This window comes from Pan paniscus, chromosome 17 (assembly GCF_029289425.2).
Source record: "Pan paniscus chromosome 17, NHGRI_mPanPan1-v2.0_pri, whole genome shotgun sequence".
NCBI lineage: Eukaryota > Metazoa > Chordata > Mammalia > Primates > Hominidae > Pan > Pan paniscus.
Window position 1 is genome coordinate 61,183,694 of NC_073266.2, and position 14,043 is coordinate 61,197,736.

At 36.1% G+C, this 14,043-nt stretch overlaps 2 long non-coding RNA genes across 2 annotated transcripts in view; both read right to left on the bottom strand.

Moving 5' to 3' along the window:
• Positions 1–14,043, bottom strand: part of LOC134729250 (uncharacterized) — a 213,638-nt gene that overhangs the window by 57,643 nt on the left and 141,952 nt on the right. The window lies entirely within an intron of this gene.
• LOC134729249 (uncharacterized) lies at positions 265–5,680 on the bottom strand. The gene is made up of 2 exons (XR_010110153.1): positions 5,531–5,680; positions 265–4,709 (listed from the first exon to the last, which is right to left on the bottom strand). It is a non-coding gene; the product is annotated as an uncharacterized LOC134729249 (long non-coding RNA).

The following is a 14,043-nucleotide window of genomic DNA, read 5'->3' on the forward strand; positions in this document are numbered from 1 at the left end:
TCAAGCACAGGCTGTGTTAAATGACACCTTGATTGACTCTGATCAAGAATTATACAGCATGGCAGGCTCCTATATTATTAATGACTTCCCGTGACATTCAGGAAGTAAAGAATAAACAGGAGGAAAACACTTCCTCTTCTGGTATGGCTATAAGAGGAAAGGTGTAATGGTAAAAGTCTTCAATGTGTGAACTCATGGAGGAATTCAGGGATTAACAAAATGTTTATTTTACAACCATTTTGACATGGGTTTATTATTTATTCATTTATTGGATATTATTTTTGTGCCTTTCTGGAAAACATGGGCATGTTTTACTTTAAGTTTGGGTTCTCATTATCTAGCATAGTCCTTGGCAAAAAATATATGTCTGTCACATGTTTCTTTGATGAGTAAGGGGATGAGAAGGTAATAGGATTATAGGCTGTCTTGGTCCTAGCTCAGGTTGCACTGGAGGAAGTAGGTTTTAAGCCAGATCTAAAAGCATAGTGTAGAAATTAGGTGGGAGAGCATGAAGTGAGAAGTGAATCTAGGCAATGTAAGTACACAAAGAGATGAAAACACTGAAACCTCATGGATACAGCACTTCAATATTTTTAAAGTTGATCTTTTCTAATTCTAGAAACCAATTTATATAATTCATTATTTGAAGAAAATATTAGACCTGAGTTTTCTGGTTTAGTCATATCCTTTATAAACTAACTGAATAATTATGATCTTTTATCTCATGCTGTGAAAATGCCAACCTTTCAATTCCTCAAGGCATCCCAGTACAGATGGTCTCTCATTGCAGAGCCAACAACCATCACTTTATTTTACCAATATCTAAGAGACAGACTGATTATATTTACATCAATCATCCTGAATAATAGAGACAAAAATCACTGTATTATTGCAAAATACATGTCTTTCACTTTCTAGAGAACTGTCTGTGATTTGCAACATTTATTTGTGAAATGTAGGAAAAAGTCACGTGACAACATTCTATTTGGTTAAGTCAGAGGGGAAGAATGTATAATTTTCGAGAGGACAAGCAATAAAGGTGATTCATGACTTCAGAAATCTTCAGTCTTCTCTTGAAGACAAGACAGTGTTCCAACAGAATCCAGCAGAATTATTCAATTGTCTAGCACTATGGCAGTTCTCCATATACCAAATGGCTTAAATGTGTTGATTGAGGGTTCAAGAAAGCAAGACATTTACTCAAGCATCGTCTTCTCTCTGGGTGTTTTAACAGACTTTGGTACCTATACAGCCTTATGCTTTCAACCGAGATCATAGCTACGGGCTGATATAATATAATTTTGCTGTCTTTACAATTATGTCTTTCTAATTGGCAAGACTGAAATCGGCTATTCTGTTAGAAAATTGAAAAATAAACTTACAGAAAAGAGGAAAATGATTTATCAACTTGTGTCTTTCTCAACAGCCATAAGGGTTATGCAAGTTCACAACTACTGGTTCTAGTTTTTAAGGCCACTTAATAAACAACAAGAAATTGCATTAGTGAATATTTTATTGGCTCCTACCTTCTAGCATACATAGGCAATGGCTATATATGAGACAATGTTTTTAAAAATGTTACAGCTGTTGGATGTTTTACTTTTTTTATTTAAAATATCTTACTCAAATATGTAATTATACTAATTAGCAGGCTGAGTTGAGTGTCCTCTTAAGGCATGGGCAATATTTTCCCACGTTGTTTCCTAAATAGCACCAAATACTGACCAGATATTTTGTTGACACTCAGTAAATCATTTAGGGTTGATTGAGAGACAGTGGTCTCTGTGTTTTGTCCAACATTTATGTCACTTTTCCAAATACATAATTTATTTATCAAATTACTCAAACAATAATCATGCTGTATTTTGTTTTTGCCTTTTCTTTCTTTTTTTTTCATGTAGTCCACCCATTTAATTGTTTTGGAGTTATAGGCCAATAGAAAAAAAAAACAATTCTCCATCTTATTAAAATTAAGAACTCTTTGGGCAGTAAGTTAAAAACAGCTGAACAAAAACACTTCGAACTTGGCAGGTGGCTAGGACTCCTGAGGAATCATGTCACAGCTATGTCTCCAAAAAATATTTGAAATTAAGGTTTAGAGATTTCAAAGGTCTCTTCTGAGTCCAAACTTTTGGCAGATGTCAAAATTTTAGGAAATCATTTTGGAAGAGAGGAAACTAGCCCAAACTTTTTTTTTGTCCCCCCTTCCACAGACAGATTGAAGCAAGGACTAAATCATCAATGGAGTTTGAAAGAGAGGAATCCTACCATAATAACATAGAAAAATCTTCATTTCTGTGGCCTGATAATTGAGGTGTAAGAGGTGACCTGGTGCAATTGGAATCATGTTGGCAAGAATTCTAGTCTTAACTATTTGAATCATTATTTGTATACCTTTAGCAAACTCCCTTATCTTCTTTGGGCTTCAGTTTCTCCATGTGTCTGATATAGATCACAGCAATAAAAATTGGGTTTTACCTGAAATATTTTTGACGATACTTGCAAAAGATAAAGGAAGTTAAAATTATTTTGTGTATCCCCCATCACCCCCAGGCTACCATACATAATTATAGGATTGTTTCAAATTGCTTACTTGGTTTTGTTTGTAGAGACTTGTCTTAAGTGAGAAAAGAGGCTGAGCTCACATCAGTTCCCAAATCCAGCAGTTGTGATTATGTTTATTTAGTGCTGTGAAAGTCAGCACTGCAGTTCGAAGACTGATGTTATCAAGATGGTGAAATTAGCCATGTAGTGAATCTGATTTGGGTAATCAAATGGCCAAAATATCTGACCCAAACTAGATTCTAATCATTTCCATTCTCAACTTTGTTAGTAATTTGGGTTTTCATTAAAATTATTCAGTCCGGGCTGGGTGTGGAGGCTCATGCCTGTAATCTCAGCACTTTGGGAGGCCGAGGCTGGCAGATCACGAGGTCAAGAGATCGAGACCATCCTGGCCAATATGGTGAAACCCCGTCTCTACTAAAAATACAAAAATTAGCTGGGCGTGGTGGCATGTGCCTGTAGTCCCAGCTACTCGGGAGGCTGAGGCAGGAGAATTGCTTGAACCCAGGAGTTGGAGGTTGCAGTGAGCTGAGATTGCACCACTGCACTCCAGCCTGGGTGACAGAGCAAGAATCTGTCTCAAAAAAAAAAAAAGAAAGAAAGAAAGAAAAAAAAAAAGATTATTCAATCCAAATCATGTTGGTTTGAAGGGAAGAATGGAAAAGAAATGAAGCAACAGACAAGAAATATAACAACTACGATAAAACATTTAAAAGGAGAGGCAGAATTAAGTTCTTAAGAGAAAAATACAATGTTCAACATCAACATATTTGCTACACATAAAATGAGCAAGGTATTGCAGAGCATAATGTGGTACAGAAAGAATTATGAAGTATAGTACTTGCACTTTAGAAGCCTATAGCACCGAGGTCATGGACTTCTGCAAGCACTTAATAATCACAAATGGAATATTTGTTATGTCTCAAGTGAATGGTATAGATGGATGGTAAAGGAGTTCAGAGAAGGGAAATAATCATTAAGAGCCCGGGAAGTTAGAGAAGGTCTCAGAGCAGAGCCTGGCTGTGAGCAAACAAGTATAAAATCACCCAGCAAAAATAATGAAGTTTACATTATTTCCTATGTATACTTCATACCGAAAGATACTGGCACCAAAAGAGGGAGTTGTCTGGGAAGTGGGGGTGAGTTGAAAAAATGATTTAAGGTTAGAGTTACTCTCTGGGTGCAGTGGCTCACACCTGTAGTCCTAACACTTTGGGAGGCTGACGCTGGTGAATTGCTTGAGCTCAGGAGTTTGAGACCAGCCTGGACAACATGGCGAAACCCCATCTTAACAAAAAATACAAAAAAATTAGCTACTTGCACTTGTATTCCCAGCTACTTGGGAGGCTGAGATGGGAGGATCGCTTCAGCCTAGTAGGTGGAAGTTGCAGTGAGTTGCGAGCGTGTCATTGCACTCCAGCCTGGGCAACAGAGCAAGACCTTATCTCGGAAAAAAATAAAAATATATATAAACAATGTGAGTAACTTACGCAATTGGGCTGAGATCACGAAAATGAGGAATAGCTACACTTACTTGCAATGTTGGCGTCAGTACCCAAATTAACTAACCTTAAATGCAAGACTTAGCAGCAGGTATTATCCATGTTGAACCACAGAGTTGTGGTTATAGGATGATCTATCCAGGTTGAAAAAGAATTCTGGCCAGCAGTTTGAAGAAGTGAAAATCAAGATTAGGCACAGAGGCAGAGGGTGGTGGGGCCACAGGGCGGGGAAGTATTCCAATCCATGAGACTGCAGAAGGGGAAGTGAGCAGCCTCTACCCATACAGACTAGGGTCTCATGGATGCCACTGGAGGGCATTCCAGTCTCACTGGATATTGGTAGTTCACTAACTTGTGTCAGTCATGATTGTGACCTCTGATATATTGCTATATTTGGTTTTCATTTATACAAAAGCTGCGTCTCTCTTTGATCCCAGTGTTTTGTTGGTCTTTTGGGCATCCAGGAAAGTAAGGCTTGAGGAAAAGAAGAGCTGAATTTACAAGTGTTGTCCACTTGCAGTTATAGATGCTTAATTCTGAATTGTCACTGAAATCCTCAGCCAGCATTAACCATCAGGTAGGAGATGCAGAGGGGCTATTTGAAAGTTTTCTCCTTCACTGCTAGAAGTGACTCTCTGGTTCCTAGACAAAATAGACCTAAGGTTAGTTCAAAGCAGCAGTTAGTATAAACCTCTAAATTTGATCCTCAAAATCATATTGATTCTGCAGAATAGATGCAGATGTTAATTCTAGAGATTAATCCCACTGTAGACCCAATACTATTAGCACCTTATAGAAGATTGTCCGAATTAAACACACACACAATATATATATATACACACACATACACACACATATATATGTATATACATATACATAAAAAATGGGTCATAGCATCTCTTATATTGGGCAAATGGGCAAAATGACATTTCTAAGCCATCCTCAAAGTAATTAACTTTGTTATTTTCCAAGCCTTTTCCACTCAGCCTATCTATGAAGATCTTTGCTGCAAACATTTTTTACTAGATGCATGCTAGACAACTGATAGGATACAATAGAAGAGCAATTCTTAGCCCACAGAGCTCAAGAGCCTCTTAATCAGAGGATAGTACACTGGCAGTGCTACGGACTGAGATTCCTTGAAAATAGCTGTGCCACAACCTAGACCAGCTGCTGAGTGACAAGGTAGCATGCATACTCCAGAAAGAGAACAAAAGCCAGTTATTCTTGCTATCCAACAAAGTGTGCTTTTACAGTGATTAATCCTTTTTGTTAGTATAAAACTTACAATACCATTCATCTTATATCCCATTTAATCTTCACCACCCATGAGATTTTATGGACATATATAACATTATATCTTTATTTTACAGGTGAGAAAACTATGGTCAGGAGATTAAGAGGTATGCTTTACATTTCACTTTGTAAATCTAAGAATAGAAAATACAACCCACATCCCTTACCTCCTAGATCTACTGTCTTCCTATTGAAAGACACTGCTTGCCACGTTGTCTCAATGATGTTGGGATCTAAATTCATTCCTTAGTTACTATGTCAGTTTTTGACCTTTTCTTATCTACCAAATCAATAGCACATAGGAACACATTTTTAAATATTATAATCCTTACATGACAAACCCCTTTTTATAACCAAAAACATTAAACTATTTACCTAAATGTGGTTCATCAGGCTGAATATGGCTTAGAATTCATAGCTTTGTGATCTGTTCTTTCACTCATAAAACATTCTCAGTCTTTTGGACTTAAATATTAATCAACACAGGAAACTCTCCAACAGCAATGCTATGAGCTAGTATATTGGGTTCTAGGTAGGAATGAATAGTGGATGGAAATTTCAATGAGACTTGATTCCTTTACTCGAAGAACTTGCAACCAAGTTAGACTGATATTCATGAACCAACTACGAAACATTTTACAATAAATGTAAAAATGTAAATATAAATAGATAATCTAAGCACTGATAAAATATGAAGTATCAGAATAGTCAAAATGGTATGAGATGAATTAGTACAGGTAATTTCTAAAAACAAATATTTAAGCTGTATTTCAAAGGGCGTTCAAGATTTGGATTTAGAGTATTACATGTATATGCATTTCACACCAATGGAAGAAAAGGAGAAGAAACCATGATTAACAAATTCTGTGCCCAAATCAATAGAAAATATTTAATAATTATCACCCTAACAGCAAACCAAACAACTCAACTTATACTGAATGACTTTAGTGATTCTTTATATTATTACATAAAATCTTTAAAGTTTACGGAGTAGAATCACATAGGCCTAAGTTCGAATCATGGCTATTCTAACATTTAACGTGTTAAGTAGCTAAAACTATTTGACCTCCTTTATAGTATGTGAATAATTTTACCTACCTATCAAAATAATTTGGTGATAGAAAGATAAAATTGTCTAAGGTATAAGTAAATATTTAAGTATCAAAAAATGTGAGCTTGCTGTCTATAGACACAACCATGTGTAAATCTGTGTGCCTGTATCTTTATATGCATGTGTGTGCACACAAAGACATTAAATCACATAAATATTTATTACTGGACTGTAGTGTATGTGAAATACTGAGCATAGGGCCTGTCACTGTGGCTCTATGCTATCATCTGAATATATGTAATACTATTGTCTGTTGGAAATAGGGATAAAACTTTTTGTTCCTTTTATATAAAGTGCTTAAAATGCCAGACTGAAATTTAATTGAATTTTGCAAACTTCCAACTTTTTGAACATGTGCAATCATTAGATAATACTAGACACATGGTATATTAACTAATGTTCTAATTTGCCTCATGGCAAGTGCCTTCTCTGAGCTCAAAGTCTATATTTTTATTTTAAAATATTTTATATCACGTGACATATACCCTAGTTGCTCTCATTTTCCACTGACTTATTTCCCATGAGTTTTCTTCTTAACAAAATTAAAATGTCTATGTCATTTAACTAAGCGCTTTGTAGGGCAAATGACTTGTTTATGTATGCCCTGCTTACAGACATATAGAAGACTTTATAAAAGTGACATTTCTATAAGATTGAATGAATTAATGACTATAACATAAAAGTGAGGGTGCTTGGTCTTGGTTCAAAAGAAGATCTTGTGCAGATTTCAGTCACCTCCCTTTTGTCATATCACCACAGGCTTCTAGGAGTCTAAGATATCTTGCTAAAAATTGGTGGAATTTGAAAGTTTTGTGCCATTGAAAAAGAGGTGGAGTACACTGGGTGAATTGGATGGGGCTGTACATGTCTAGGTGTATTAGGGTTCTCAAAAGGGATAGAACTAATAGGATATAAGTATAAATGACAGGGAGAGTTGACTTAAGTTTATTAGGAGAATTGACTCACCTGATCACGAGGTGAAGTCCCACAATACGTCATCCACAAGCTGAGGAACTAGGAAGCCAGCCCCCAAACTTCAAAAGTAGGGAAGCCAACAGTGCAGCCTTCAGTCTGTGGTAGTAGGCCCAAAAGTCCCTGGCAAATCACTGGTGTAAGTCCAAGAAACCAAAAGCTGGAGAACTTGGAGTCTGAAGTTTGAGGGCAGGAAGCATCCAGCACAGGAGAAAGATGAAGGCCAGAAGACTCAGCAAGTCTGCTCTTTCCAACTTCTTCTGCCTGCTTTATTCTAGCTGCCCTGGCAGCTGATTAGACAGTGCCCACACAGATTGAGGGTGAACCTGCCCCTCCCAGTCGACTGACTCAGATGGAAATCTCCTTTGGCAACACCCTCACAGCCACACCCAGGAACAATACTTTGCATTCTTCAATCCAATCAAGTTGACACTCAATATTAACCATCACACTAGGATTACAGACCGCCATCACTTCTCCAGGATAGCCAATTGGACTTGACCAATTCAAATATGAAATACAAACCCTGTCTCAAATAGCTTATTAACTTTAAAAGTATATTCATTTATAAAGATGAGAAATTATTTCAGATGTGAGATTGAGACTCAGTGCTAAAGGTGATCAGAGATGAGGAGGATTAATTCAGACTCAGTACCAACACAATTGAATTAGACATAAAAAAGTGATTAGAATTCTGAGGCATATTTCCAAGGATATTTACTGGTAAAGTTAGGGCTGTAGAATATAGTATATAAAAGAAATGACATTTTAAAAAGTCAGTGATATAAGAAAACATATTTTTTTGTTGATTTTTCAATATTAGTTGGAGTAGAAACTTTATTTGGTCAGGGGAGTACAAAATGTACGGTTGGAAAGGTGCTGTGCTGGAGGAATACTTTGATGCATTTTGAATGACACACTGAGTTTTATTACCTAATTTTACATTCATTCAATATATAGTTTTTAAGTGTTTACTCTGTGCCAGGCAATCTACTCAGGACATTTTGGTAGATAATTTGGATTCATTTATATACACAAATTACTTGCTTAAAAACAACAAAGAAAGATTGTTTGTTTGTGCATTTATTTTTTAATTAATCCATGTTTAGTTGAGAAGCTAAGCAGAGGTTTCCTCATAATACAAAATTGAGCAGAATAATTTGGGGCACTCACAAAAGGCAGTAGGGGGCCATTCATGTCTGTTCATTCCCTGCTTCAAAGCCTGAATAAACAGCAGAGTCATAGTCTACAGGTCTTTCCTGTTCTTCATGTGACATATTTCTCCTTTGCTATAAAGGTTAAAAGGGCTGTATCAAGGCAAGATTCTCTGAAACATTTTAAAAGGCATCTGGTGTCTACTGAGAACTTGTCAAAAAATTGAAAAAGAAATCATATCTAAGTATCAGAGCTCTGGAAAACCCATGCACTACCACATCTACACTGAAACTACCTCTAGAAACTGCCATTGTAACTCCACACTTGATGGCAGTATTCGGCAGCAAATCTGGGGGAAATGCTCAGACAACCGCTCAGCCTGGATTCAGATTTATTGGGAAGCCTGGATCCATTTGTGCACATTATTCTTATTGAGAGTCATCAATGCTTTATCAAACTTTAGGCATGTCTTTTAAATGACCATGAATGTAAAAAGACAGTGAAATGTGGGAGCCAAGCCTTAATGCAGTTGTAATAATTTTCATCTCTAAATCTGAGATCCCAAATTATCAAACCACAGAAAGAACACAGTTAGCATGCAGGATATAAAGAAATGATGGTGATGGCAGAATCTCCCTTTGGCTCTTGGGTCACTGTTCTTGTTTATGTTCCTTAGCTAAACTGGCAGAAGGAGGGCAAGGAATGAGAGATTACAGATTACTTTGGATTATCTTTCCGTCTTTGTAAATATGTCATTGTAGAAATACAAATCTTTTAGGATACCAGGGTTTGCAAGGAGAAAAATATAATTTGATGATAGAAAGATAAAATTGTATAAGGTATATTCAAATATTTAAGTATAAATAAATGTGAGCTTGCTGTCTATAGACATAGCCATGTGTAAATCTGTGTGTCTGTGTCTGTGTATGCATGTGTACACGCACAAAGACATTAATTTAACTCACCCGGATATTTATTTCTGGATATAATTGCTGGAACTATATCACACAAGCTTCTAAATTTCTATCCCAAATGCTGTTCAAGAATTTAGATAATTAAATATATGTAGTATATTCTGCATCAGAGAAGCAGAATCAATAGCACACTTTCTAGTTAAAAACTTGTACCTATTCATAGTTTTGGCATTTGTTAGTTTCAGAAGAAATTGTGGCTTATCAAATTGATTCAGTGTTTTACTCGGATGTATAAAGTCTTTAAATTTTGCTGCTATTATTGGACAAACCATAGTCTCAGCTAGGCACTGTTTCTGAGGTACAAAAAAGACTACAAAGAAGTCCATACAAGACAAAGTAACATGCTGACTTCCCAAAGAAGTTGTATGTATCAAATTAACTTGATACAAATAACTCTCAGTCTTTTTAGGAACTATAGTCATGTAGCAATAATGGAATTGGCCCCTTTACACCAGCCATCTTCGATTTCTTCTGGAGATACTCTCAAATCGTCAGCTAATCATCTGGTTCTTGTAGTCCACTGGTCTCACAAGAAACCAGATGAAAGCATATGGAGCAAAAGGATAACTACTCCTGAGCCTAGAATTTAAAAATTAGTAACACTGATGGCTAACATCTGGGTAAGAACTTGTATGTTCCAAAGCATATTTACAAGTCTCTGTCTCTCTTTCTCTCTCTTTTTCTTGCAATAGCTTTGTAGAAAAAAATAGCAGTCTTTATTATAATTGTTGATGGGTAAATGAAAATATAAGGAACTAATTACTTTGCCTGTTGATGGAGAAATGAAAATATAAATAAATAATTAATTTGCTTAAACAAAGATTGAGAAACTAGTAAAAGGGAAGGTCAGAATTTTAATGTCAGTGTCCTGATATTTTGAGCAGTATTCTTTAAACATCACAGTCATGATCTGGCCGAATGCGTAGAAATTCAACATATCCACCAAACACAGAAACACATCATAAAATGTATGAATCTATATCTACAAAAAAGGTGTCCCCTTATAATGGCAGTGTATGGGCCAAGGGAAAGATTCCCTCTGCCCTCTGAAGATTCCCTGAAAATGAACTGACAATAGACAAATTAATTAGAGAAGAGGCATACAGATTTATTTAATCTGCACAGCATGGGGGAATCACAAGATTACCTATTAACTCAATGGACTACAGATGCATATATATCCTTATTCATGGTGGAGGAGATGGAAAATTTAGACAGTCCTTTTGAGGGGGTGGTAGGTGATAATGAGGGAGAATGAATGAACTTGGAGATCAAAATTATATGGTTATGGAATTTAAATGATCCCAAGAGGCAGACATTATCTTGTGAAAAACTTCATCCAGATGTGGTTTCATTCTTTAGTCTTCTTTTCCATGATAGATAATGAAATATCAGGAAGGAGATGGAAGGTAATTGTGTTCTCTTTGGTGGGTCCAGTCTTAAGGTAGATAAGGGAATAGCAGAGAAGAGCCTTCTCCAAAATCTGCTTTCAAGAGCCTTTAATTTAAAATAATTAGCATACCAGGGTGCCATATTTTGGGATAAAATTCTCTGGAATTCTTCAGCAGTATCCCTAAGGCTGGTTTGACTTAACTTCACTTACATCTAGCTTGATTTCAGAGCCTAGTCTCTATTAAAAAAATGGATCCACAAGTCATAAAACTGCCTGCAAACTTTGTATGGTCCTATTTTAAATACATCAAATCAGACAAAAATCAAAGAAAATTTATAGTTCTTATTTATATCTGTGATGTTCCACATGGCAATATCATTCCAGGATATAGTTTTATCTGAAATATCCTATTCAACTGTAGACACGGAGAAGCAGAAGACTTTACTTGTGCACTAAATATAACTAAATTACTATCTAGCAGTTTATAGCACTGAATTGTTTCAAGACATTGTTTTCTATTTATTTTATCTAAGTACACTGATGAATTATTATAGTTCTGATTTTGTAACTAAGGAATGTGAAATCTAATGACTTACCAAGATCTTAGACCTAATTTGTGGCAGAGCCAGGGCTAGAATCCCTAATCTCATTCTAAGTCCCAGCCTAACTCCAAAGTCCTTGAGAGGTTCTCTCACTATACTTACCAAACTAAGGGATCTTACTGTTACTTTTCCAGTCAGAATAGTCTGACCGAATACTAACATAGGGACCTCACCATCAGCTGGTGCTGTGAAAGCTAAGCTTTTATTCTGATGGAGGGTGTGGAAGGTAGAATGGTGAGGAAAACCAAGAAATTTTGTTTTAGGAGTTTCTTTCTCATCCATTCATTATCAAAAGATGAGCAATGTTTATTGGCCGTAAACTGTGTGCCACTCTGTGCTTGTCCTATACAATTCAAAGAAAATAAGACAAGTCATTTGCTTTTATTCTCCATATGTTCCAAAAGTCTTCATGGTTTCTGCCTTCACGTTCAGAGCCCTCTGATTCTTTCTACCATAAGTCTTTCTCAAAATCATACATAAACATACAGAAATTAATTTATAATAAGTTGTTTCAGACATAAATATGGAGATCTTTTGGGACGAAGACTGCTTCCAGAAACTAAACATGGAAGCAATTCAAGGTTTTATCTGTTTCAACAGCAGTCCCACATATACCAAACAAAATCAAAGCAATCAAAAACATTGAAAATTTCCACACAGATCCAGGCCTGGCTCTAACATTTGCAAGGCCTGGGGCAAAAGTGCAAGTGGAAGACCGTAGCCCACTCACAATGTTTTCCTTTCCCACTAATTCCCATTTTGTCCTACAGTGCAAGGTGTTTCAGCTATGTGGATATACCAAGCACCTTCCCCCCACTGTTAATCCTTCCAGTTTCTAGACAATCTACTCCTGGCTGTTTCACATGGGTGGCATGGTTTGTTCTGGGAAGAACATTCTGAGAGTGAAGCCCATGTAGCTCCTAGAGGTGGGTGCAGGACATTTGGAAAGAGAAGAATGCATGTGATACAGAAGAGAGAGTTTTGGGCTTCAGAAAGCACATCTTCTTTGCCCTAAAGTTATTTTACACCATGGGAAGAGTCACAGCCACAGAAGGGCCAGATCTGAGTCTTTTAAACTATAGCTCCCAGGACAGGAGTCCCATTTCCCCAGATCTAAATATGGTACCATTCAGGCTCGTTCCAGAAAAAAATTAAAATTAGACAAAACGTATACCCAGATTTTTCAGCCCTGTTTGTTTTTAGCTGTCTTTAAAAAGAGACAGAAAACTGTTCTTCAGGATTTTAGGATCCCGCAGACTGACCCCTGACAGCCCCCATCCAGGAGTGCTCCCCTGAGGAATTTCCTTATATATGGTGCTTACTTTTCCACATTTCTTGGGTTTCATCAGGGTACATATAGATATGTTGAAACATATAGAAAATAAACTACTTAAGAAATGCAGAATCTTAGCTCCCATCCCCAGACTTACTGAATCAAAGTACGGGTTTTAGAAAGATTCCCAGATAATTTGTATACACATTAATGTTTGAGAGGCACTGATCTAATAGGCTTATTTTATAAAAAGATATAAATGACTTATAGTTTCCTTGAGATTAGTGCAAGATATAAGTATCAAACTTTAAAAAGTAAGAATATATTATAAAGGAACATAAAAAAGTACAACTAACAGATAAAAACAATGGTAGAAAAGGATCAGATAAATTAAAAATTCGAATAAGTATAAATGGACTAAACTAACCCATTAAAAGAAAAAAATGTTGGCTTAGATTACAAAATTCCAGATACTTTTTGTTTGGCATACTGATAGTAAGTAAAATACTTATAATAACTTAGTATGACCTCTTTTCTTGAGATAAATGCCAGATAGTATTTTATAGTTTAAGAATGAGGTCAGTCTCAGCTACTGTGGCATTCATGCCTCACCTTGCCTTGCACATAATATGTATTTAAAAAATACTTAGTGAATGAATGGATATATTATTTCAGAAGACTTTGGTGAATCACACCATGTTGGCCATTATCTAGTTTGGCTCTGCAGCCAGTTACAATACTGCTACTACAATGGCCCCCACGTTGTTATCACTCTTCATTGTCATATTTCTTATGCCAGAAGGTCTTCAGAGCTATTTATATTTCTGCCAGTGACTGAGTACTAAATAGTAAATGGAACCTATTTATAAATAGTAAGTGGAGCTTATTTATATAATAATAAGTAGACTTGTAGAGTTTTAACAGTCAAACTAATTTGAGGAAGAAAAATTAACAAAACTAGTTTCCACAAGTGCTACTTGGTGTAAACATTTGTGTATTTTTCTAACAGTGGTAGTTATTTTACTAGCAAAATATACCAGGTAGGACACACAAGCACCATCCTTAAACTTTTTTGGGTTTCCTTTCTTCCATGAAAGTCCAGTCCAGATAATATTTATAATTTTTAACACTTTTTGGTTTCTACTTAGATGCTGATAACAGTACAAAGGACAAAATTCTCACTACCCTATTTTTAACTTA